The sequence below is a fragment of the Ammodytes marinus genome (assembly GCF_949987685.1).
Source record: "Ammodytes marinus genome assembly, chromosome: 3".
NCBI lineage: Eukaryota > Metazoa > Chordata > Actinopteri > Uranoscopiformes > Ammodytidae > Ammodytes > Ammodytes marinus.
In genome coordinates this window covers 7,486,309-7,513,992 of record NC_137232.1, presented here as the reverse complement: position 1 = coordinate 7,513,992, position 27,684 = coordinate 7,486,309, and the positions used below count along the sequence as shown (strand labels likewise).

Genomic DNA, 27,684 nt, shown 5'->3' with positions numbered 1-27,684 from the left:
AACAGGCAAGACATATAAATATTAATCCAAGGAATATGATGAATGCTGGAGCATGCATAATACAGTCAAATGAAGAAGGAGTAACTTGATACCCCTCTAAACCTGTGACAAGTTGATTTACTTTTCTAATTTCAGGTACTCGTTTCTGTGTCCGGTCTTTGGGGTTTTCATTGTGTTCTATACTTTTGATAGTATATTAATGTGCACACAATATACAAATATACTGTATACATACTAGAGGTGGGCATAGATTATTTTTTTTAATCTAGATTAATCTAGATTAATTTTGGAATTAATCTAGATTAATCTAGATTAAAATGGCTCATTTGAATTCATTCATAATATGTGTGTGCTCCCTAAATAATGACTCAAAGTAAGTCTTTGAGAACGTGTTTCTCAAGCCAGGTGGCTTTCATTTCGTCATCAGAACGAGTGTCTAATTATTGCGAACAAATAATATTCTAACAATTTAATCAGATATAAGGCTAAAAATCACAACATTGCACTGTTTTTTGTGCTTAAAAAAAACGAAAAAACTAATTTGTTGGGTAGGCTATAGGCTATAACAGAAAATAAAGCCATTACTTTTGTGCTTCAAGTGAAACATTAAATATAATTTTTACATAAATAATAAAGTCCTTATAAACTTTTCAAGAAGCTGGACTAGAGTGAATATTGGACAGGCTTTAGGTCCATGGCTTTTACCTGTGGGACAGCGCTTCACCTAACAGCTGGCTGCAACACCAACCTACAGTCTATTGTGCGACGGAGAGCTAGTTATCATTAGCATCAGCGTTAGCCGACATCACGGCAACAGCTGAATAATGTAACACATTACACAAGTTACACTACATGAAAACAACGGGCTGTAGACGCTAGAGTTATAATTTCGTGTAGGAAACATTGTTGAGACTGGAATTTCGTACCACAGCGGCCGTTCCATAATACAGCACTCCCTTTAGCAATGGCTGAATATAAGACCTCCCTCTGCTGTGTATCTGCGGGAGCGAGTGGCATTAATAACTTAAAAACAGTAAACGTTTAACATGATTACGGGCGTTTAGATGCTTTAATCATATGCCGAATTTATAAACAGACCATATTATTAACAATAAATTAAGTTATGTACATGTCAGAGTTACGTACATGGATACATTCATAAGTAAACATTGAATAGACAGATTTGTGAAGGGGGTTTGGCGCTGAGTGTTACATTAGCGATCCTGCAGCCAGGTGGTGTGTGTCGTGGGCAAGTGATGGAGAGAGAGAGCGGCGGGTGTGTGAGAGAAGCTTCGCTCCTGCAATAAAGGCTCCTCAAGTGTCAACAACGGCCCCCGGCTATTATTACCCGACCAGAGAACACACGGAAGGGGGTTCACCCCGACGGCGAACAGCCATCGGCCCTGGAGGGAACCATCTCCCCTGAGCCGAACAGGAGGTGGAATAAGAGATTAACGGCGATATTTTTTTTATCGCCGATAAGAGTTTTGCGTTAACGCAGCACGTTAACGCCGATAACGGCCCACCACTAATACATACATATATATATTGTTTAACTATATTAAGGACTGAAAAGAAAGTTCTTGTTTAAATGCCTCTCAACACAAACTGTATTAAACAAGTCTATTCCAGAGAGATGTTGGTTTCTGAATGGGCCAATCAGGACCGGCGTTCTGACCTGATGTTCATCCCTTATAGTGAAACGGCAGCTTCTGGTTGGTTCGTGTAATCGTCAATCGAGCCTCATGAGACCAGCCATATCTCACAAGCTTAATCGTCGATCCATGTTCAGATCAACAACTACACGAACCAATCAGGGGCTGCCTTTCACTAACGGAAGAGTGTGGGGAGGGTCCGGTCTGACTGTGGGCTCTTGACGACTACATGAACCTATTGAGGCTGCCTTCCACTAATGGACAGGGTGATAGGAGAAAGGCCATACTGACCTGTGGGCGAGAAACAATTGATCAGGCTGGGAGAGAGCTGCACACTTTTATAACCTGCTGTATGTTTGTATGTGTATATCTTAGTGTTTTCCTCACTTTGAATGTTTTTAATACAGCTGGCACAGTGTCTCTCTGTGTCACCCCCCATCCATCCACCAGAGGCTCCTCCCAGTTTCACTCCTTCCACCATCACCTGACTGCTCTACCTGTCTGTCTGCACCACCTTTTTTCCCTCACTTTCCTCATTAGCTCTGCCATCCCCACATACCTTCAGCCTGACCCAGAGTCAGCCCTTATGCCTATACTGTGTTGTCCTGGCTGAAGCCTAGTCCGCCCTTGTCCAGCCACCGGCCCCCATGCTCACTGGCCCTTCACTCTGCCTTGACCTATGGCTGTGTCTGGAGGGCTTCTGTCTTTACCGCCTGCCTCCTGAGGGGGTCTGCTGTCACTGCCTGCCTCCTGCCTGTCCTCTAGAGCTGCTATGCCCTCTGCCCTGGCCCCAGGACACCTCCCCCCCCCCAGTACACTTTCCTGACCATGAGATCAACGTTTATTTAGCCATCTAAATAATTAACACATTAAAAGCAAGGTTGCAAAGTAAAACCATTAACTATTATGGGGTCACCTGTTTAAAAGTGTCAACAGCAGTGCAATCAGCTGCGGTGTGGAAAGTAACAGACCCTGGCCAGCGCTCAACAACTGTTGTGACTTTGTCCATAAAAAGGCCTTAAACCCCAACTGCATCGTTAAAGTTACCCAGTGGTCCTACGAGTGTGCTATGCTCACACACTTTTGTTTAAGTGCTACCTTGCCGCCAGGTACTGTGGCTCCCTCTTGCAGTGAGGCATGTTCCCAGTTGTACACTTTTAAATATAGTGCTTTTATTAAGCTGAATCTTAGGATGTATCTCTCTCTACTGCATATATGTATTTATACCTCGAAGAGCCGACTGAGCAGCTGACAAAAACACATATGGAAAATCTATACCATGAGCATTTAGGAATTCCAAGTTGTAAACACATTTGCGAGAGCCGCATCACCACGGGAATTCTTATTCACTCAAAATCTGATATGCGAGCTCAGCTGCCGCGTTGAATTGAAATAAAGGTTGCCCCCGTTCCCTTCATAATATCGACCATGTTTTTTCTAAGAAACAATATATCAGTGTTTGTCTCTTTCAGATAGTTTCCCCAGCAAGGTTATTATTGAGGCTTTGTCGTTTGGCTTTGTGCAGAATCACTAACACACCCCCCCCCCCCACCCCCCCCCCCCCCACACACACACACACACACACACACACACACACACACACACACACACACACACACACACACTGCGTCTCCAAGCAACCCGTCCCTCTAATGCCAACTGACACGACTTTCACAATGGTTCCAAACAACGTTTTAAATGAAGTCACACAGAGTTATTGCTCTAGTCAAATGACCATGCCTGAAATGAAGATGTGTTTTCCAGATATGGGGAGATGGAGCGCACAGGGGGGACGGCGGAAGGCTGAGCCACTCGATTGAGGTGACAAAGAATCCAATTGGCTTTTTTTTCACCCCTGCTCAAAAAACGACTAAAGCGGGGTGCAGTGTGGGGAGAGTTGATTGGCCGAGCAAGATGTGTGACTGGTGAATTAATCCTTGGAAAGAATAGAGAAAAAAAAAATTGATGGGTTGAGAAACAACTGCTCATTCACTGATAACCCTGTCACCCCCCGCATGAATGGGAGGGACTGGAAGGGAAATAGTGGAAATGGAAAGAGAGAGCGATAGAGAGAGAGAGAGAGAGAGAGAGAGAGAGAGAGAGAGAGAGATGAAGAAATGAAGGCAATAGTGCAAATGACATTTCAGCTCCCGTTGGCCATACAGTGTACAGCGCGCCCGCCGTCCAGCTGTCAGCAATGAAGTGGGAGGGAGGAGGGAGAAGAAAAGAGTGAATGGTAATCTTTGTCATAGGTCAACCTTCAAGGAACAATGTTGGAAAGGGCAGCTCTTTTGAAAAGCATTTTACCTCTACAAGTGTCGGGTGGATGAATTCACTAGAGATACGCTGCAATCTTCTCCCTGCAAACGCTCTCTCCCTTATGGCTGGGTGTGTGTGAATTAGGGTAAATGGGCATAACAATCTTTAAAGAGGACCTATTATACTACATTTCTGGTCTTAATTTCTTGTTTTACACTGCTATAGAGCAACCTGACACGAATCACATCACAAAAAACTATGTAGATTTTCGGGAAGCTCTTTCTCTTATTTTGGCGATCCAGCACGTCCTGTCAACACTTGAGTGTGTGTGCTTCGGCAATCTCCGCTCCCTCCGCCTGTGCATCGGCCATCTCCGCTACCCTCCCCCCCTCCTGCAAACCCCACTCCGTTGTGATTGGTTACCTTCCTTCCGGAACACTTTCAGTGGCGGGAAGCGAGAGCATGGACCTATAAGGGCGCGAGGCAGACGCGAGGCAGACGCGAACAGGGAAGTGACAGCATTACCATACATGGAAACATCCGCGTGGTGACTTCACAAAGTTACATGCGACGTCACACAGTTACAAAGGGTAGACCGCTTTGAAAACGTGACTTCTCGACTGGCTAGAATAGTGTTTAGTGCTCGGCACAGACACCCCAGACGGTCAGCAGGGAATACGTCGAAATGCATGTAAGTCATTATTTGATAATTTAGTATGGTTAAGCATGACTATGAATCATCATAACAACGTTTATAGGTCATAAAAGTCAAAAAGCATCATAGGTCCTCTTTAAGGGGAAGCACTGCAGGTGGATAGGGTGGACATTTTAAGTTGTATACATCATCACAAAAAATATGCCTGTTGATTATTTAAAGTGAAACAAAATATTTTGAGATGCTTGAATAAAGATGCAGATTTAAATTTAATTTTTTTTTTTTACAACACAGAACAGCTTTTGGTTACAGGCTTTTTTTTATTTTTTGTAAATGAAAGAAAGAAAAGATACTCAGATACAGGTCTTATAAAATATATTTCCGGCTCTTGTTTTTAAGAAATGTGTGTTTGTTAAAATGAACACTAAAACGGAACTTGTCTTGATACTAGAATGAAAGAAGACATAAACAAAAAAATAGCCAAACATCCTAAAATTGACCAGTGCTTAAATGAATGATGTTTTTTTGCCTCACATTTATATCATGGACTTTTGGACATTACATTTTTCTTTTTATGTTCCACGGCCTTTAATTAATCATACAGTTGCTTATTTAAATGATAAGAGAACCGATTTCAAGTTCTAAAATGTCTCCGCCACTAATATAATGGGTGCTTTATATTGCATATAAATATAAACATATATATATATTTTGTCAGATTGACGGTTAATCTAATTTGATTGGCAAGAATGTCAATGTCTTGTTCCTCTTGGATAACACTGAAATTGTATGCGCTTTGCTGCACTTAACGCTATTTAAGATTTCTTTATTAATGTGCTATACCAATGCTGTTATGTTGTGCCACTTGAATACTCGTCTTTGAACACCGTGAGCCGAATTGGGCTCAGCTCTTGTGCGTTGTACGGGATTCACAGGGCAAACACAATGTACTGTAGCTTTACTAACCAGATGCTGAAGGTTCCCTTTCTGCTCCTGCAACACATAGCTCCTACTTTAAAACAAAACGAAAAAAACTGCATCTTGTCTGTTTCTTCTTCACATAAAAAAACCTGGCTGCTATCTTTCACTTCACAGTGCTAGTTGTCTCCAATACTACTGATCGTGATAACCACTTTAAGCTGACTTGTTATCTATTAAAGTCAAAATGGAGGCTGTTCAGTAGAAAGGTGCTACTACACATACTGTATACTACACAACTTCACATATGCTCACACATGAACACTCAGACCTCTACACCTAGGAGAAATCACTTTCAAATGTATTCTGTTTTAATTCTATTTTCTCCTCACGATCCCCAAAGCAGAATTCATTTATATTCCTAGCCATATATCGGCAGTACACAGGAGCATTTCTACTCTTCAGCTTTGACAGGTCTCTTTAACCAAAGAAATAAAAAAAACATCACGCCCCCTCCAGGCTAATGATCTCCTATTTGGTTTACGTAATTTCAATTCCTCAAAACATAATAAATCTCGGATGAAAACATTATAAATACCGCTGACCTCGCTTTCAACTTTAATTTCAAAACTTCAAAGAAAGAGAAGAGAGGAGAGAGAGAGAGAGAGAGAGAGCACACACAGGCAGATTGAGAAAAGAGCACTGAGAGCAAGAGTAATTAGTAGGGAATGTGTTTGTGTTTGTAGGTTAGTGCATTAACTGTGCGCCCGCAGAGACAAAAGAGAGGAAAGAGATAGAGAGAGACACACACACAAAGCCACAGGCACTTCCGTATAGTCCATGTGACGAGTTATTCACCATGGGAAGCAATAGAAGGCGATCAAAGCACTGCCCACGGATCTTTGCATAATTAACCATTCATTCTCTTTTCATTAGCGATGACATTAACCTGCACTTAGAATAGCGTATATTGCCAAACACTGTTTTCAATACCATGCCGTGACGTCTTGAGTCTTGAAAATGATTATATGGCATCCAAATACATGTGTATGTGTGGCCCTGCGATTAAGGGCTACACTTGTCAAGACTTTACAGTAATCAGTGTAAGTACTTTACATATGTTTTTAATAACCAATGTATTAACCATTCAACAACATAATTGAAATTCAAAGACTTTACACTTCAAATGTAGCCTGGAAATCCAGACCCTGATATCTTGAACGATAGAGGGTCTGGCCACGATCAATAGTAATTCCCAACTCAAGGGGCGGCTCCTACTCGTGCATTTCAAATGCCACTGCACGCAATTGGATAGCACCACAACCAATCAGAGCAATGAGCAAGGTGACGTATGAAGCCCCGTTCGTTTAGCGAACAGCGGGATTAACTGTTAAATTAAACTTTTGCTGTGGTCGGTCGGCAAAACAGAACATTCCTCTTCCTTGTTAATGAAAGATTTGAGTGCCGTCTTCCAAATCGTTAAAGGCCTACTTCACCGGTTGGAATATGAAGGTGTATTGAACTCTGAGATCCTATGTAGTATAAATGTGCAAAAAAAAAATGAAATCGGATCATTTTAGCCTGAGAAAAGGCAGAAAGAGTGTTTTATGGTCTCACTGTCTAACCCTACAGTTTCCTTCTTGTGACATCACAGTAAGGGTTAGGATTAACAGGACAGCTGGGCCAAGGGAAGACTGAGGGAAGAAAAACCTCATTCATTATATTATAATAGTTATTTTATAATGATAGAACGCTGGTTCCGTATGGGTGAAGTATTCCTTTAAGTGTCGAGGCCAAAGCCGTCTCAAACTGAAACAACATATCCGCAGCCATCTTTGATGTTTACTATCACGGCTTCGACGGCGCATGCCCAGCACTGTCGTCATCCGGTAACGTCCGCCCCAGAGCCCCATACATAAGGCTCTGGTCCGCCCATATTAGATAGAACCAATTGAAACGTGAGTCAGGATTTCTTGACTTTTTGAAAAAGCTTCAATGGAGAGTGTCCAGACCAACAGGCGCAGCAGATTTTATTTGCCAGCGCCTAGTGGCAGGTCTGGAACTGCCAGGCTACTTCAAATGAGGTAGTAAGGACAATAATAATATTTTGTTCTTTTAAATGAACATTGTCAATTAATGCTCACACATCTAAATAAGATGGCAATATCTACTTCCCACCAATGCTAATGTTGTTGCTAATCCATAAAGTAATGTGCACTGCCCTATGTAATGATGTTGAAAGCAAGAGTGTGTAGAGCATGGGGATTGGGTATAATGTAAAGCATGTGTTATGTGATGTGTATGCCAACCGTCACTTAACATTTTGCCTTTGCACCATGCATAGATGTTGCAGCAAAAAAGCAAGCAAGAAAAATTGAAATATTGAAAATAATCAAATCTTTGACTCGGAAGAAACACATTTCTGTAACAAAATTCATGCCGAATCGAGGCATGCATAAATACATGTTTCTAAATGTGAGCTTCCAACATGAGCAAGACAATTAATTAATCATACATGTATATGACTGTGTGTGCCATTCACAACGATACACCCCAACTCCTCCACATCTGCTTGTGCACTTACATGGTAAACAGCATGCTCATACAAATTGCAGTAAATGCTTAAATATATCACAACTAAATAGGCACATGAGGGGGAAAAAAAAGAGACAACCTTCAACGTTCTGCTAAATGTGACTCAGTGAATCTTGGCCGCTTCATTTGCCACTTTCACAACTGGCTGAACTAACTTCCAAGACTCAACACAGGGCGAGGAATGCTGTGTACAGTTCATAAGACCAACGCTCAGAAACAAGGCCTGAAAGTTGAATGCTAAAAAAAATCATCAAAATTGCTAGTCACAAATACACGAACAAGACTGATTAAGTGCATCTTAAAAAGCAGAAATGAGCCAACTTGCGTCAATGCTTTTAGTTTTTCCATAATACCTATAGCCTACTTGCTAACACATTTGCAGAGCACCCCCCCCCCCCCCCCCTCTCTCTCTTTCTCCCTCCCATGCTGCCTGGCTCTCCCTCCCCCCTCTGTTCTCCATTTCTAATAATCACATGTGGTCTATTCTTTGCGACATCACAAATATGCCGCCGTTCTTGCCGGGTCTATCTCAGATGCAGTCCTATTGAGCATGAAATTAACCTTTGTACAGAAACGGGGAAAGGCAGCAGGTAATACGAGATGCGACGTGGCCCACCTGGACTTTGTCAGATTGCTGTATATACAAGCCTAAACAGTTCATTACGATTCAAGGATTACCACGCCACACACACACACACACACACCATTCCACTTCTTTGGAACTCAACGCAGGAAACAATAAAATAGTGAAACAGCTTTGGGCTTTGACTGTGAAATCCATTCTCTTACCTTGCCACATCACTGAATGTTAGTGAAAACAACAACATACAGGTGACTCTAAAGACACAAATAAGCAGGTTTTTAAAAAAGCAGTGAATATCTCCCCATGATCGGCTCTGTCCGTATTGTGTGTGCGCATAAAAAAACATCTAATGTTAATACGCAGCCTAGGATCTGTAAACGGATAAGGTAAACAAAGTGGATTTAAACAAGGTGGGCCAAACGTAGCTAGCAACATGCCCGTTTACAGAGCCTAGGCTGTGCATTAACACAAGCTTATTCTTTTTTAGTGCGCAACACAGTATATGGATAGGTAGCGGATTGTGAGATTGTGAGATTTTCCAGATGAGTGAATTTTTGACCACAAGCGTTCTCCAGAATAGCTGACTTCACCTTAAACATGAATAATATTTTTTTGTTTTACCAGCACAGCAAAGGCATCGTCGCAGTTCTTTTTTTTAAATCAAAAGCCATCCAAGTTGTGCAGTCATAAATCATCCATACTGTCAACGTTTCTGTGTATACCATTTTTTTTTTTTTACATGTTTTGTGTTTTCCTCCTTGCGGGCTCATTTGCGCTCCATTCCTAGATTTACCCCCCGCTGGCTCTCAACATGACATGTGGTGGAGTGATGTGGCAGCGTGCGCGCAGAAGAGGCGAGCGATTATGTTCGGCTAATTTGAAACCATTAGAAGATAATCAGGAGAAAGCACTCGCAGCCCTTTAGCTTTTAACTTTTAGTGCTCGGAAGCTTTACTGCCAATTACCTGCGTTCTATAAAACAAGGTCAGCCCAAATCCCCCCCCCCCCCCTCCCTTCCTCCCTCCCCCAAGAAGAAGACTAGTAGAACCAGCATGTTGGCCAGCAGTGTGGCTCCTGTCATATCCTAAATGATTAAATGACATCACTTTAAAACAAGCATCTGCTTTGTGTCTTAATGCCGATGTGTGTTTTGCTTGCTTGTGTGTGCATATTTTCGCACACATTAACCATCCCATACGGTACAAACCAAGAGAGAGTATCTCAAAATACTGTACTGTATTTGCTAAATCTACCACGGAAATGTGCACCCTCACCCTTACCATGAATAACTAACATGTTTAAAAGGCCAGTGGAATTCTGGGAGAAGAAAAACATGTAATCACTGTGCTACATCTCTAAATGACGGCAATGTGCCTGTGTTGATAAAAACACATCTCCTTAGATTAATACCCAGCCTCTGGGATGAGCTGTCAAATGGAGTCTTAGTGCTGAATGATGCATACACACCTCAGAGTGCACATAGACAAACACACACGCACACGCACACACACACACACACAAACAAAAACACACACACACACACGCATAAACACACATTTTGTTTTCTGCCGCTTAGACAGTTTGTCCCTATACTGTGTGACTCATTGTTAATATCCAACGCTGATCCCTTCAATTATTCATGATGATATTGTTACCCGATGTAATCTGCATTACATGAGTCACACGCACATGTGCACACACACACACACGCACACACACACACACACACACAAGCACACACGCCTACACACACACACACACACACACTCTTCAAGTCACCACATACTAAATAAAGAGGAGCACCAATCTCATTTGATCTGAGACCTCGGGGTGTGTTTAGTGCGGCGACACACACCAATTCCTCACACTGCAAAGCGCTGCAGAATTGAAAGGAATGACAATGCATAGTCCGGAGGAGGAGTGGGCTGACGCTGCTGTTACTGACTGCAGGAGGAAAGGGAGCTCAAGTGTCCCTGGCAATGCACCCCCCCCCCCCTCCAGTACACCGTGTTAGCTGTTACAGACAGGCAGAGGGAAAGGTAGATGAGAGGGGGTGATGACAGACTCTCCTCCTTATCCCAACCATAGCCGTCAGCAGCGGCAGTACTTTAAGAACCCCAAGATGCCGGTGAAACTTTTCAAAAGGAAGCAGCGGATGTGAGACAGATGCAATGGCCTGCTGGAGGCACCGATTGGAAGCGAGGGAGCGAAGATAAAAATGAAGGGAGCCTTCTCTGAGTATTTCTGCATGTGAGAGCCATCAACTTTTCCCCCAATCCATTCCTCATACATGGACCGGGGACACACATAGGCCATTAATTAACAAGATGTTTTTCAGTTCACACCCCCCCCCCCCCCCCCGCCCTCCCCAATGACAGCAGCGACTCGTAAATCACGTAGACATTTAATTGGTATTTGCACCGAAAGAGGAAAAGGCAGAGGTGTAAGGTAGAAAGGTGAAGCAGCAGCTTTTTTGCTAACAAGCTCCACACAGGCAGCCAGGGAGGGAGGGGTGCAAAACAAAACTAATGGCAGCTCTTATGAAAAATCTCTGTGTCTGCATGTATCATATAACAATCTTATCTTTGCCTAACGGAGCTACCTCTGTAAATCCTTTGGCTGCACAGGAGAAATGGCTTTGTACTTTCAGCTCAGCATCTTCAAAAGGTGTGCCCGGCTTGCCAAAAAACGGAAAAGTGGATTTTTTGTATTCCAGCCTTCAGATGATTTAGAGAGGCTTACAATATCGCACAGCTCATGATAATGAGAACAAAAAAAAAACAAAAAAAAACAAAGATGGCTAGACAAGCTAAATCCAAGGTTATAGAATATCGGCTACCATGGCCGCCATTCCCTCTACAGGTATCATTTCTTCAATTGTTTAATACCACTGCCTGCCCTCTGCTCTTTCACTTCCAAATACCATTCCTCATTATGTCCCTTTGTGCAGACAAAAAGTTATCAGAGATCACAAGGCCTCCCACAACCCCATACATACACCTATGCAGCTCATTTGAAATGGGTTTCACAGCCCACCACTCCCCTTTTACCCCCCTTCTATGAAACCACCATTACCCCCCCTTCCCCAAAGCCATTTCCAGCCTCGTCCAGTATACAGCGGACTCAGCATAACCGGGCTCCATCATATTGGGAGTCAATGGTGTGGTGTGCAAATCATATTTTGGTAACACTTTAGTTCGATAGTCCACAGTTGACACTCAACAAGCCATCAGTTGATACGCAGTTGCATGTCAACAGTGAATGAGTTTACATATCTCAACAGATAAGTAACATGAATTCAACTAACTGTAAGTTAACTATAAGTTGCACTATTAGTAGATGATTAGTTGATATTTAACAGAGCTTGTTCAACAGATAAAAAAACAAGGATTCAACTAACTGTCTGTTAACTATAGGTTGCACTATTAGTAGATGTTTAGTTGATATTCAACAGTGAGTAAGTTGATACATATTTAGAATGCATTCAACTGTCAGTTAACTATAAGTTGCATGTTTAGTAGATGTTGTTTTGTACACGTAGCATGCATTCAACTAACTGTCAGTTAACTATTAGTTGCATTATTAGTAGATGGTTAGTTGATATTAAACAGTGAGTTAGTTGATACTTAACAAAGATTGTCATCAAATATGTAACATGCATTCAACTAAGTGTTAGTTAACTATACGATCATTTTATTTTTACAAATACAGTCTGCAACAGACATTGTACTTTTTATTACATGTTCTTTACAAATATTCAACTATCAGTTGAGTGTCAACTTCTAGTAAGTTGACTATCAACTGCTGTTATCAACCAATTCTCAACTTACGTTTCATATGGATCAACTTTCCCCCACTCACAAGGAACACATCTAATGAATGAACATTCAACCCTCTGTTGATCATATATGTTCATTGTAAAATAAAGATGAGAATGTTTTATCAATCAATAGGCACCCTGTGTAGGTGACTACCTGTTGATTGTCATATGACTGTCGACAAACTATCAGTCAATATTCAACTTAGCATAAGTAGACAGGTCTTGGGACTGTCAAATTAAAGTGAAAACAGTTTAGTGTCTACACACTATTAACAGAGCAAAACAGAGAAAATAGTTGATTCTCAACAAACTATCAGTCAACGTTCAACTAAGCATTAGTAGAGAGGTCTTAGGACTGTCAAATTAAAGTGAAAACAGTTTAGTGTCTGTAGACACTCTACAAACTAGTAACAGTAGAAAATAGAGACAAGTTTTGCTCAACTGATGAGTAACACTGGATGACCCCAAAGTAAAGTTAAAAAATATATAGGCAGCATATCTGAACAGGAAAGAACATTTATTTGAAGTAAATTTAACTTTTTTCAGTAGTTACACAACATGTAGGTACACAGCAAGTACCATTAATACCTCTAAAAAAGACAATAAAACTAATGCATGTATTTATTTAGGTGTCACTTAGGCAATTGTTTAACGACAGATCGTCCAAAAATTGACATTCAAAAAGCTCAGTAAAGTGTACCATAACACCCAGTACCACTAGTTATGATACTGAGCAAACATATGTAATATATAACATCAGTTCTCATGAAACGCTTTGTTATGGTAAGAAAAAGATATATAATTTTGTTATGGACCAGAATATCTGAAGCTCCTAGTAGCTCGGGAGAAAATGGATTAACAGCAATGGTGAAACAAGACACACTGATTCAGCAGTTAGGTTGGACAAGTAAATGTAAAATACTTATTTTCTACTCTCTCTTCCTTGAAGTGTATGTCATTGTTGATTCTCAGTAAAACATAAAAAAAACACAACAGTGCCATTTTTTTCATTATGGACTCAAGATAAAAACAACTTAATTATCACTCTCCTGTGACCAACCACTAGTTTAACCTGGTCCTGCCACTGTTATTTGACTGAGCACATTTGAATAATTTTTCGCTCTCTTTAGATCCAGTTGTTGGGTTACTAGCCACTCCAGGCCTGCTGTACTCCTCTTCAATTTAAGCAGTCGGGCTGAAGAATCCAGGAATCTTGTCCTATCACCCAGTTGATGAACATAGAAAGAAATGATCTGAGAATTACCACAAAATAGTTCAAATGCATTTTGATTTCCTTTATCTAAATCATTATAGCATTGTGGTTCCACATTAAAACACATAATGCTTTATATTGCTTTAATAAAATATATTTGGTACCCTAATCAAATAATTCTCACTGAACCTTGTACAGATTTAAATTATTTTTTAATTAAAGAAACATGTGATCTCTATGACCATTCTACACAACACCACATGCATAGACTCAGTTTTTGCTCACTTTAGACTGAAATAGCAATGTGCACTTTGAATGTGGAACATGCAAACATTTATTCAAATACAGTTTAGTGTCTATAAACACACTTTATTTAGACAGATACTTGTGAAGCTAGGCAGCGCTAGGCTCATGCTAACGTTGCTAATATAACTAGCGCGCTAGGTGCGGCGCTAATGCTAACGTGGCTATGCTAGCGGGAGGCCGCGTCGCTAATATATATGACATTATTGTTACATACACAAAAAGATATCTCACAAATACCTCAGTTAACTCACCAATTATTCCCTTTGGCTAATGGCAGCATACTTGTGACCACCACGGGTCTTCAGTGTGAGATGGATTGGTTGGTCAAGCGGTCTTTAGCATATAGCTGCTGCTTTTACTGACCAGACACACAACCTTCTCTCTGGCTGCCAGTAAAGAACGAGACATCTCGCTTAAACAGCCCTTACCAACCAAGCTGGGGGAGTTCAAGTGCTTGAAAAAAGTGGGAAATCGTAATGTCGATACAGTTAGAAATTAAATATGTTTCCTAAATAAAGTCTCTCCAAACATATTTTCACCTTCCCAAAGTTTAAAATACACATTAATAGATCAATATATATTTTTTTCATATAATTTCTGCTCACAATATTATCAATAATGTCCTACAGGTTATAGTTGTTATTTATCAGTAACCACTATACGTTCTCATTGTATTGCACACCACTCTATGTAGGCCTATTTAGGTCCTCTAATCTTGAGAGGTTTATACAGCCATTGCTGATATTAACAATTATATAAAAAAACTATCTATCTATAAATATGTATTTAAACTTTGGGAAGGTGATAATATGTTTGGAGTCTGGATTTTCGAATATTATCGACATTACGATTACCCACCTTTTTTCAAGCACTTGAACTGCCCCAGCGTGGTTAGGGCTTTTTCGAGACAGAGAGGGCTCGTTTTACTGACCTGGGCAGCTAAAAAATGGATGTGTGCCTGGACAGTAAAGCTATGTGCTAAAAGCCAGCTTGACCAACCAATCCATCTCACACTGAAGACCCGTGGTGGTCACAAGTATGCTGCCATTAGCCAAAGGGAATAATTGGTGAGTTAACTGAGGTATTTGTGAGATATCGTTTTGTGTATGTAACAATAATGTCATATATATTAGCGACGCGGCCTCCCGCTAGCATAGCCACGTTAGCATTAGCGCCGCGCCTAGCGCGCTAGCTATATTAGCTACGTTAGCATGAGCCTAGCGCTGCCTAGCTTCACAAGTATCTGTCTAAATAAAGTGTTTATAGACACTAAACTGTATTTGAATAAATGTTTGCATGTTCCACATTCAAAGTGCACATTGCTATTTCAGTCTAAAGTGAGCAAAAACTGAGTCTATGCATGTGGTGTTGTGTAGAATGGTCATAGAGATTACATGTTTCTTTAATTAAAAAATAATTTAAATCTGTACAAGGTTCAGTGAGAATTATTTGATTAGGGTACCAAATATATTTTATTAAAGCAATATAAAGCATTATGTGTTTTAATGTGGAACCACAATGCTATAATGATTTAGATAAAGGAAATCAAAATGCATTTGAACTATTTTGTGGTAATTCTCAGATCATTTCTTTCTATGTTCATCAACTGGGTGATAGGACAAGATTCCTGGATTCTTCAGCCCGACTGCTTAAATTGAAGAGGAGTACAGCAGGCCTGGAGTGGCTAGTAACCCAACAACTCTGGATCTAAAGAGAGCGAAAAATTATTCAAATGTGCTCAGTCAAATGACAGTGGCAGGACCAGGTTAAACTAGTGGTTGGTCACAGGAGAGTGATAATTAAGTTGTTTTATCTTGAGTCCATAATGAAAAAAATGGCACTGTTGTGTTTTTTTTATGTTTTACTGAGAATCAACAATGACATACACTTCAAGGAAGAGAGAGTAGAAAATAAGTATTTTACATTTACTTGTCCAACCTAACTGCTGAATCAGTGTGTCTTGTTTCACCATTGCTGTTAATCCATTTTCTCCCGAGCTACTAGGAGCTTCAGATATTCTGGTCCATAACAAAATTATATATCTTTTTCTTACCATAACAAAGCGTTTCATGAGAACTGATGTTATATATTACATATGTTTGCTCAGTATCATAACTAGTGGTACTGGGTGTTATGGTACACTTTACTGAGCTTTTTGAATGTCAATTTTTGGACGATCTGTCGTTAAACAATTGCCTAAGTGACACCTAAATAAATACATGCATTAGTTTTATTGTCTTTTTTAGAGGTATTAATGGTACTTGCTGTGTACCTACATGTTGTGTAACTACTGAAAAAAGTTAAATTTACTTCAAATAAATGTTCTTTCCTGTTCAGATATGCTGCCTATATATTTTTTAACTTTACTTTGGGGTCATCCAGTGTTACTCATCAGTTGAGCAAAACTTGTCTCTATTTTCTACTGTTACTAGTTTGTAGAGTGTCTACAGACACTAAACTGTTTTCACTTTAATTTGACAGTCCTAAGACCTCTCTACTAATGCTTAGTTGAACGTCGACTGATAGTTTGTTGAGAATCAACTATTTTCTCTGTTTTGCTCTGTTAATAGTGTGTAGACACTAAACTGTTTTCACTTTAATTTGACAGTCCCAAGACCTGTCTACTTATGCTAAGTTGAATATTGACTGATAGTTTGTCGACAGTCATATGACAATCAACAGGTAGTCACCTACACAGGGTGCCTATTGATTGATAAAACATTCTCATCTTTATTTTACAATGAACATATATGATCAACAGAGGGTTGAATGTTCATTCATTAGATGTGTTCCTTGTGAGTGGGGGAAAGTTGATTCATATGAAACGTAAGTTGAGAATTGGTTGATAACAGCAGTTGATAGTCAACTTACTAGAAGTTGACACTCAACTGATAGTTGAATATTTGTAAAGAACATGTAATAAAAAGTACAATGTCTGTTGCAGACTGTATTTGTAAAAATAAAATGATCGTATAGTTAACTAACACTTAGTTGAATGTATGTTACATATTTGATGACAATCTTTGTTAAGTATCAACCAACTCACTGTTTAATATCAACTAACCATCTACTAATAATGCAACTAATAGTTAACTGACAGTTAGTTGAATGCATGCTACGTGTACAAAACAACATCTACTAAACATGCAACTTATAGTTAACTGACAGTTGAATGCATTCTAAATATGTATCAACTTACTCACTGTTGAATATCAACTAAACATCTACTAATAGTGCAACCTATAGTTAACAGACAGTTAGTTGAATCCTTGTTTTTTTATCTGTTGAACAAGCTCTGTTAAATATCAACTAATCATCTACTAATAGTGCAACTTATAGTTAACTTACAGTTAGTTGAATTCATGTTACTTATCTGTTGAGATATGTAAACTCATTCACTGTTGACATGCAACTGCGTATCAACTGATGGCTTGTTGAGTGTCAACTGTGGACTATCGAACTAAAGTGTTACCCATATTTTTTCTTTCAACATTTTTTCAATGATGTTCCAAGAAGAAAATATAAATGGGGTTTGAAAGTTTGTTTTATTGATACATTTTTGATAAATTTTTTTCCCCTATCAATAATTGAGTCAATTATGATGTCAATACAACTTCACTAGAGGTTTTGAACTGATTAAAATGGAATGATATAGCTTGAAACTGAAGAATTTAATTGGAAAATGTCTGGCTCTTACAACTTTTTCATTTTGTATATTTTTTCATAAAAATAATTACTAGAGACGATCATCCATGTATACTTAAAAAAGAAGTATGAACTTTCTTTGTTGCGCCACATTTGCAAACCTAGACCGTATCTGATTGATTTATGCAAAATTCAATAAAAAAAAAACTAGAAGCTAAAAGCAACTACATACTGTTGAACTCATGGTTCATTGCATTGAGAGGGGTGGGGGTCTATTAAATCACAGCTTGACTTATTGTGGCCTTCAGATGGCCTTTGATTGATGATCCCCGTATTTGTAAGGCCCTCAAGGATGTTCTGGAAGTCAAACCAGCAATCAATGCTAACTAATCAATACTACTCGAGTTGCCCCCATTGCAATAATAGTCCAGATGCAAGTGCAACCCATAATGAGGAAAGTCTAAGTGTGTGTATCTCTGTGGGTCCATGGTCAAGTGTGTGTGTGTGTGTGTGTGTGTGTGGCCATTAACTATTCAGAGCCTTCCCCAGACTAGAGGACTCCAGCCTCCTTGGTAAGCAGCCATTAACTCTTAACCTGAGGACCCAAGCTCTGGTTCTTCATTTTATTCTGCAGCTTGGTTGATGGACTCTCACCACTCACAAGTTAATGACTAAGGAGCAATGGGGATCGATGTGTGCACGCCACCTGACCCTTGCCAATAAGGTCTAAAGAAATCCATTAAGTGCAGTTATGTTGATGACATCTGGGACACAAGTTAAATATACAAAAATAATGGTCATGCCTTATACATCTGGCCCCATAGTGTGGTAAGGTTTGTATTATAGGTTAAATACATATATTTGTTTCAGTTAGTACAGTTGAAATGTAATAACTCCAACAACGTATTGCTAGTCTTTAAAGTTGTGCATATTATTTAGATGTAATAGCCAAGCGTACATGTCCACAAAGGAGAGTGAATATTAAAGTTAATGTTTTAAATCGATCGGTCAGTTTTTCCGGTCCGGTAAAAAAAAAAAAAAAATCAACAAGAGACATTTCTTTTGGAAATTCAACAGCTGTTTGTTAACCTTACACAACTTGAATTACTACCCGGCATCCATGTCAGTATTATTATTATTGCAAATACACACAACCATGAAAGTGAGATGCTCTCCGAGTGCTATTTAATTGTGACTTTATTTCCAGCCGCCCCAAATATGTCATCGCGTTATACACTCCTCCAGCGGAGCCTGTAATGCCACATGACAGTCACCGGTCGGCCTCTGGTATCCTCCCAACGAGCTCATTAGGACTTCAACAGCCCGTTTAATGGATGTACCTGAGGCTCTCTGTGATGTGGTACTGCAATAAACCGGCTTACAGCTCTCCCTACGCCTGATTCTCTCACACACACACACACACACACACACACACACACACACACACACGCGCTTTACTGCCCGTGTGTGAGAGAAGACACTATGCTACGGTGCATTCACAACACGACAGGAGCCTGACCCAAGCTGTCATAGGCAGTTTCACGAGCTGCTTATTTTCCTCCCTCGTTGATGCCAAGCACCAAGGTCATGTTGCCCTGTTGGCAGGCCACAGTGACAAATACTATAATCACAATTGATTGATCAGCTTTGCAGGACTGATCAGCATGAAGCACGACAGAGACAATGATAATTTCTCTAAATGTTGTATGTATTTTTGTATGCTCTTTGAATTGCCTTGCGTTTGAGTTGGGCTTTATAATTAAACTTGCCTTGTCAACAACACGTTAAAACAATAACAAGAGGTTTCATTAATTGAATTCCATGCATGCATATGTATGAAAAGGTAATAAAAGCTAGTAAAAATCCCACATAATACTTCCATTGCCTAAAATGCTATTTTATCTGCTTAAATAATTGATCTAATATCTTAAGAAAAAGGGAATTTGTAGACACCGCAGGATCTCCACTTCTTGCTCATAGTATGCTCAGGGAAAGTGAAAACAAAGGTACTGCCATGCACTGTGTTAGTGTTGATTGGGTTCCCGATCTCTAAACTCCTCTACTAGCTTGTTTGGGTCTGACTGTGTGGAGAGCTGAGAACAGCTGCTGTAGAGTGCAAGATACCTGACACACTCAGCTGGAGACCACCTCACGGGGCTAAACACACACACACGCACACACACACACACACACACACACACACACACACACACACAGAGATGTTTCTATACCAGCTGGTGAGAGGGGCGTGCTAGCCATGGCTCTATTTCTCTCCGGTAGCTCGGTTGGGCTTCATTCCCTGCTTGCCTTTCAACTTCTTCTTCTTTCAACCAAAACTTGGGTTCAAATATGAATTATGTTCACATTTGTTACACACACAATACATATGTCTCTCTCTGTGTGTCTCTTTCTCCCTCTCCTTACCTTTCCGCTATATTCTCCTGGGTGCCTTTTTATCCCATTTTTTCGTCATTCTCAACTCTTGTCTCATCCCTGTCTCTCTTCCTCTGTCTCCTTCCCTCTCTCTGCCTCTCCTTCTCTCTGTGCGTTGCCTTGAGCTGCAGTCTAATGAGCGAGTGGCTGGTGTTGTGAAAGTGTTTTTCTAGCTCTGAGGAGAGATAACAAGCCCATATGTTATTTACCTCAGTGGCCATTGCAGGCAGCACCAACCAACCAGTGCCAACTCTCAAAGACCCTCCCGGGGAAGAACATTTCCCCATCAAACCCAGAGCTGCGCCATCAAAATTGCAGGCAGAAAGGCACATCGTAACGCAACAGTCAGCTACTGTCGCTGTGTGACGCCTATACATTAGAGAGCAGCATATTGTTATGAAGAGTCATTAATGCTCTCCTCCCATAAGCGATAAGCACTTTTTTCCTCATTAGTGAGATGTGGATTTAGTTTCTCTGAGGACCCCCCCGTTTTGATTACAGTGCAAGCAGTATGTGCAAGGACAAAAACTTCACCCCGAGCAAAGAACAAACTCAAACAAAGCAAAATCAAGGTAAAAGTTAAGCCTATAAAGTACATAGTATCAAGTGAGCCCGTAGCCTTTTTTGCTTACTTCATCCAAAATACAGTCAGACAAGAACATTTCTATCAAAAGCTTCACGCCACTTCACACAGGATTTGCTGAGCAAAAGACTTGAACGGCATTCAGTGACACACCGCTAATGGAAAAACAGGGTCAGCAGTAGTTTTCAATCTCCTCTTTGTACCCACCCCAGCATTTTCAAAAGCCGCCCTCCATAAAAAAAAAGACATCCAACAAGACATATGCTCCATCACGACAAGTGTTTAGCCCTCTCCTGCCACACAGAAGGCTTGGTATGTAAAGCCCTGTATCAGCACTGGCTAACCATATGGTCCCTCTAACTAACATGCCAGGCATCTGCTGGGGCAGTGGGCACCTGGAGGAAGGAGCGGCCAAGTCCACTCACTAGAAAAACACTGAGGATGTGGACCAGTACACAGGCCATGCAAAAGCACATCGCAGCTGGCAGCCAATGGATCTTTTAAAACACTGACAAAAGAAAAATGGCTTTAAAGTCTTTTGAAGTTCAAAGGGAGCATTCATCAAGTACACACTATGTTAGGCTGTTCTTTGGCACAGCGACAGTGTTAACACGCTAGTGGAAATGTCATTAGTTTTGCAGGTATTTGGTCACACACCAAAGTATCTGACAAGGACACTTTTGGCCTGATGATAAGAGATTAAAATGGTAAAGTGGTTATGAGGAACTTTCAGTTTGTTTTATACTAGCTACTACAACAGTTCTACTTTGGACTTAAGCAGTAGTGTTTTCACGACAGCATGGCCTAAGCGCATGCCGGTGGAGCATGCTTTTGTATAGGAAGTCAGTGAAAGAGAGAGAGAGAGAGAGAGACAGTGAGAGAGAGAGAGAGAGAGAGAGAGAGAGAGAGAGAGAGAGAGAGAGAGGGATGCACCTCTGGACACTTCAGAGGAATCACCAAAGTCAGTAGAATTCATCCTGTCAAAAAGTATCAAGGGAACTTATCTGTTCGTTTTTGAGATACTTCAGCCTGGACCAAAGTGGTAGACCTAGCAACTGTCAAATCAACGTTGACATCTATCAAGCTACACTGCTACTGTGGCTAAAAACAGACCGCATGGCTCGTTCTCTCATTTCAAGGCGATCTGTTCTTCTTCTTCTCTGATTTCCGACAGAGAAAAGGTAGAGGAGGTAGTTTGAATCCACATGGGGCCCGTGCAGCAATGCTGAGCTTGATACAACTCAACCTCTGACACCAGATATCAGCACGCCTCTGAACAAACGACCTTGGCCCACAGACACACACCGAAACCAAAAAGTGCCCACAAAACAAACACAAAAAACGATTCATCCTCGCGCTGTTCTTGCCCCTTCACAGGGTTCCTAAATGGAATGAATAGGTAGAACAAGTTATTAACGGACCACAGCAGTCACTGACACGCTCTCACTAGTTTAAAAATGAGCAATTTCTGCTGAGATTTAGCAAACCCCGTTCAGTATTGTTGTCATGTCTGTGAGTAGCCACCCCATATGTTTGCCTCTCTGCTCTTATCCAAGTGGGATCAAGGCCTAGCAGTGGGATTGACCTGAACACCAGTAGGGCTGAGTGGCTGAAGGTCCACACAGAAAAACACACACACACGCAAGCTTGCACGCACGCACGCACACACAGACAGACACACACACACACACACACACACAGACACACAGTGACAGAGCAGGCGACCCTGAGTACTGTATGGCACTAACACTGGAGAAAGGCTGACATGGTTTCTATTAATCTGTTAAAAAGCACACTGTTGCAACTCAGAAAGGGTCAAGTTCTTAAAAGGCACTCACAAGCCAATATTTTCTTTACCTAGGATGCGGGAACACACACTCAGTACTACATGTTTTCTGACAGACAACACACACACACACACACACACACACACACACACACACACACACACACACACACACACACACACACACACACACACACACACACACACACACACACACACACAATGACACAACACACCTCATCCTTTCCCCTCAGAGAAAAGGAGGTGAGGTCAGGTTTAACCTGTGCCACTCAATCTCACTTCCAGAGGCCTTCACAAGCGCGCCAGGAGCAAGGTGCCAGAGGGCTGTTCATCTATTTGACAGGCCCGGGTCACACAGAGGATGGGAAGAGATGGAGGGAAAGTATACTGGCAGGTGGTAGACAAGTAATGGGTACGTGTGGCCGGGAGTGAAGGCGATGGGAAAAGAAATAGTGGTCCTCTATATCAGGGGAGCGTCCAGGAGCGATGGCCACTGGGCTGGCCTGGTTAGTGGGTGAAATACGTCTGTCCCCGATGGCTCACCTGCAGCCTCCCCTTGTCAATACCCCGGCCGCCTGTCATGTCCTGTCATGTGTCCCTGAGATGGACCCATTTAAATGCATGAGAGCACCTCGAGTAGCTAGCATAGAGAAGATTAAAGGACACTGAAGTTTTATTTATTTAATTTTCTCTTTTTTTTTCTTCCATTACTTGATATTCAGTCTATAAAGCATCCTAAGCTCAGCAGTCCAGGAGGAAAAAAAAGGGAAATGGTAAATTGTTGCTTTCATTTTAACTTCAAGGAGTCAGTTTCATTATGAAAGTTCAAAGGCACTGGGGGACTGAGTGTGGCTGATTTGTCCCACTATCTCTCTCTCTCTCTCTCTCTCTCTCTCTCTCTCTCTCTCTCTCTCTCTCTCTCTCTCTCTCTCTCTCTCTCTCTCTTTCTCTCTCTCTCTCTCTCTCTCTCTCTCTCTTGCCTCTCTGTCCTCTTCCTCATCCAATTGGGTGGCTATGCGGAATAAAAAAGGCGGAAGATGACATGTAATCTTTTCAAGTGTTTTCCAAACCTTTGACTTTGATTTCCTCTTTAAGATCCTGAATGTTTACAGGCCTAAAAAAAAAATAAGGCACCACGAGCATTTTTCAGAAATAAGTCAATCTGCTGCGTGGTATAATGCTCTTAAATCTGCACAAATCGATATGTTTTATATTAACAATGGATCATAAGGCGTTGTGTAATGTGAGATGGATCCCTGGAGGTAACGGCCCTATGGAGAATTATTAACTGACTCTGCAGTCCCCCTCAGCACTATAAGGAGAGTTTTTATGTCTTTAATATACACGAGCTGCAGTGCACTACACAGCAGGTCAGGTTAGTTACGCGTGAAGAAATGCAAGCACAAGGAAAGTATTCATACCAATGTGTGACCAAACTAAGCTACTGCTAATTGTTGTTTTTTTATTATTAACATTGATGACTTTAGGAACTGCTTGACACTTTTTGGCAAGTAGGGCCTGCTAGGCTTTAACTATTTAGCAGATGAAAATGTGCCCATGCAGTAGCTTGTTACGGACGGCTATATGTGTGACTTGGGCTGTTTTACTGGGGAGAATTTGGTCTTTATTTATTTTCATGTATCATTGATTTCTTGTACGTGGCTGAGCAAAACTCAGGTTAGGGTTGGTTTTAAATTGATATGCCTTTACTGGTAGTGTTTCCAGGGATATATTTCATGTTATAAACCCAACAGAAGAACAGAGAAGTAAGGCTTTCACAACCACGAGTCTGAAACAAATTCAGGTTGGAATTCTTTACAGATCATTCCTGAAAAAAAAAACAATCAGCAGTTTCTGTATATACACCACACCCCCTGGCAAGTTACCACACCAAATAACAGTCCTACTTGTTGTATGTTTGCTTTCCTGTTTATAACGATGCCTTCGAGTTCCCCTTTAACAGCCTGCGAAAACTGCAGTCTGGCCAAAATTGAATTGTAACACATTTTTCGATTTCATATTTTCATCTCAGCTTGGACCATCTACTTTTCTGGACAGCTCTCGCCCCTGAAATCAAAACGCCTCACGAGAAATGTTGCTGTTGTGTTTGATTGTTTTCCTTTTGGCTTCCTTGATTCTCCGTACATGTTTATATTTTATTTTACAGACAGGTAAGGAATGATAATCCAGCAAAAAAGAATGTGTAGTCATGGCTGGCAGCAAAACAAGCAATAGTGTGTGTGTGCGTGTGTGTCTGGGTGTGTGTGTGTCTGGTGTGTGTGTGTGTGTGTGTGTGTGTGTGTGTGTGTGTGTGTGTGTGTGTGTGTGTGTGTGTGTGTGTGTGTGTATGTGTGTGATCATGGCACTGTAGCAGTAGAACCAGCCAGGCAGACTGCTGATATCTACAATTAATGATAGCTAAACCTAATCCGCACTTCCCGTAGAAATCTCCTCCAATTCCTCTGCCTTTCCCATGTCTTTATATCTCCTCTCCCTGCAAGCCTCCATGGTTAAGTGTGAGAGGATGCAACAAAACACCTCAGTAGCAGCACAGATAAGGGCTGGGTCCAAGATTCAGGAGTGTGAGTGTGGTGTGTGTGTGTGTGTGTGTGCGTGGGCAGAAGAAAATAGGAAAGGAGAGGTGGAGAGGAGGATGGTAGATAGATGACTACACAGGCTTGGCTGAAAGGTTCTGATTGTCCCATGATAATTGTGAAAAGGTCAGTCCTCCTCCATACCCATACTGTAGGGTATAGAAGATATGTGAGCACACACATAAGGGCACACTAACACTGGGGCCCCCCTCCTAGGATGCTCTTTAACAGTGACATGGCTTCCGTTATAGAGAGGTGTGCGGCTTAGCTCCTTAAAGACCACAGCATTGTGATACAAGGATGGAAGAAAATGAAAGGAAGAAATAATGAAAAAGTCTTGAAGAGGAGGCAGTGAAGGTCTCCTATATTCTGTTATTCCGTGACACCAAGCAGATATATATATATATATATATATATATATATATATATATATATATATATATATATATATATATATATATTTTCTTTTCTCCTGTGGAAGGGTTAGAGTATTCATATGGTTAGGGCTCATACTAAATACATAAACAGTGGTACACAAATAAAACTGATCACACCCTTAAAATCTAAAGGCCTAAAAGCCTAGGAGTAAATGTCAGACACAAAATAAAGGTTTAAACAACCAATAAACTGTCTGCTGAATGTGAGGAGCCATGCAAAAAAGAGGTTAGGGTTACAACTATACGGGATAGGCTGTATACAGACACAGCCTATCCCCCAAAAAATCCCAAGAAGAGTTTCAGTTGTTGATTCCACTGCTAAAAAAACACCTGGACTTAAAGCAGAAGGAATAAAATCCATGCACGATCACAAAGTGCTTCCCTCATGTAAAGTAGATGCGCTGACATTGGTGTTGTAATTACTCAGAATTATTTGTGGGGACAGAAGTTACACACTGCAGCTTTAAGGTTAGGGTTTTCCACGAGTTTACAGAAAGGGGAAATACAACTACAACAATGCACAAGGCTATAATTGCATTTATTGTAATTTTGTGCTGAGGCCAAAATGGCACAGAGGGCATCCTGTTGCTGCGTTCATTCTGTCAATTCTCTGCTCCACAGAGTGCAGTACATTAACATGCGTCACATCTTAATGGACACAACATATTGAAATGGGGTCACAGAAAGCCACGGAACAGCTGTTTTCGGGACTATATTCACATTGTCTCCTACTTTATAGTCACTCTGTTTCCGTGACATTTATGAACGGATAATGCCATCTGTCTTGGAGGGAAACGCTTCTCACAAGGAAGGTTTGGGTGTTAACTGGTAGATTTAGGGGCTAATCCAGATTGCAGAGCCAGACTGGTTCTGGCCATAAACACAATGTGAATATGAGTTATGTTGAATTGAAAAAAAAAACATATAAAAGAATATACAGTCCAGTGAATGCCCATTGTTGAATTATGTGTGCTGCATTCTGAAACCAAAAGTACTGTTGGAAGAAGGTTTGAAGGTGGTGGTGATCCGTTGAATTACAATTCTTATATTAACAAGGCTACTTAAATTATTTCATACAAGTCAATGCATATAACAGTAGCTGACTTTAATTCAAATCAATGCTGATTTAAAACAGCTCATTGAGCACTCAATCATCACATGAGTAAAACAAAAAGGACAGAAAAAACGAAAAAGAAAAGGAGTCAAGAAAAACTGCCTATTGAAATTGGAGACCAACCGGAGATCAATACTATTGACAGTAGGGGTGTGCGGAGACGTCATTATCTGTATCTGTATCTGTATCTGTTCAACCAACAAAATTATCTGTATCTGTATCTGTATCCGGATACACAACAAGAAGTGGGCGTGGCGTATACCGGAAGTTTCTTTTACATTAGCCTACATTAAAGGAAGTCACACCTAAATTGATTTTCTAAAATAATATTCATTGTCAATGCAATTGTTGTCCCTTCAAAGCATCACATTGATGTAATGTTGACATATAAGTCAAAAAGTCAGATACATATGTCCCTTTTCATCTCTCTCTTCTTTATTCTCAGAATACGAAGAAATTCAGGGAACGAAAATATTGATAAATAACAGCCCAAATCTGTGCATAGGCTACTCACTGTTAGTAAATGAGGGCCAGTGTTTTACTTTTAACTTAATTAAGGTATCCCTTTAACTGGGGGAAATACAGCTGTATTTCATGATTATTTTGTATCTCTATCTCTCCCCCTCCCTCTTTTTTTTACTAAACTAAGATTTAGGAACAATATATGTATCAACGTACCAATCTCATAAACCCTAAATAATATGTTAGCCTTTCCACAAAGCCACATGTGATTTTAATGTGTCAAGTTTGCAGTTTCCGATTGTATTGTATAGGTCCTGAAGTAGGCCTAGCCGTATACGCATTGATTGACAGCTGAAAAAGTACAGGTCCTAAACATCAGTTTGATGGAAACGTTGTGGTGTTTGAAAGAGTTTAAGCAGTAGGCCTAGTGAATGTAAATACATCGGGGAAGGGCTAATGGTGACTCGGGGTGCAGCATATTCCATCGGTTCGTCTCTTCTCCGCCACGGCAGCGGAGGAAACTCACATAAAAACGGCAGCGAATGCGACAGGTAGAACCCTCTATTCAAGGGAAAGAGCGAACGCGCTGTGTTTATCAGTGGATA

At 40.8% G+C, this 27,684-nt stretch overlaps 1 protein-coding gene across 2 annotated transcripts in view; it reads right to left on the bottom strand.

The window, feature by feature from the left end:
- lsamp (limbic system associated membrane protein) overlaps nt 1–27,684 on the bottom strand; it is a 226,158-nt gene that overhangs the window by 41,823 nt on the left and 156,651 nt on the right. The gene's annotated exons all lie outside the window — the stretch shown is intronic.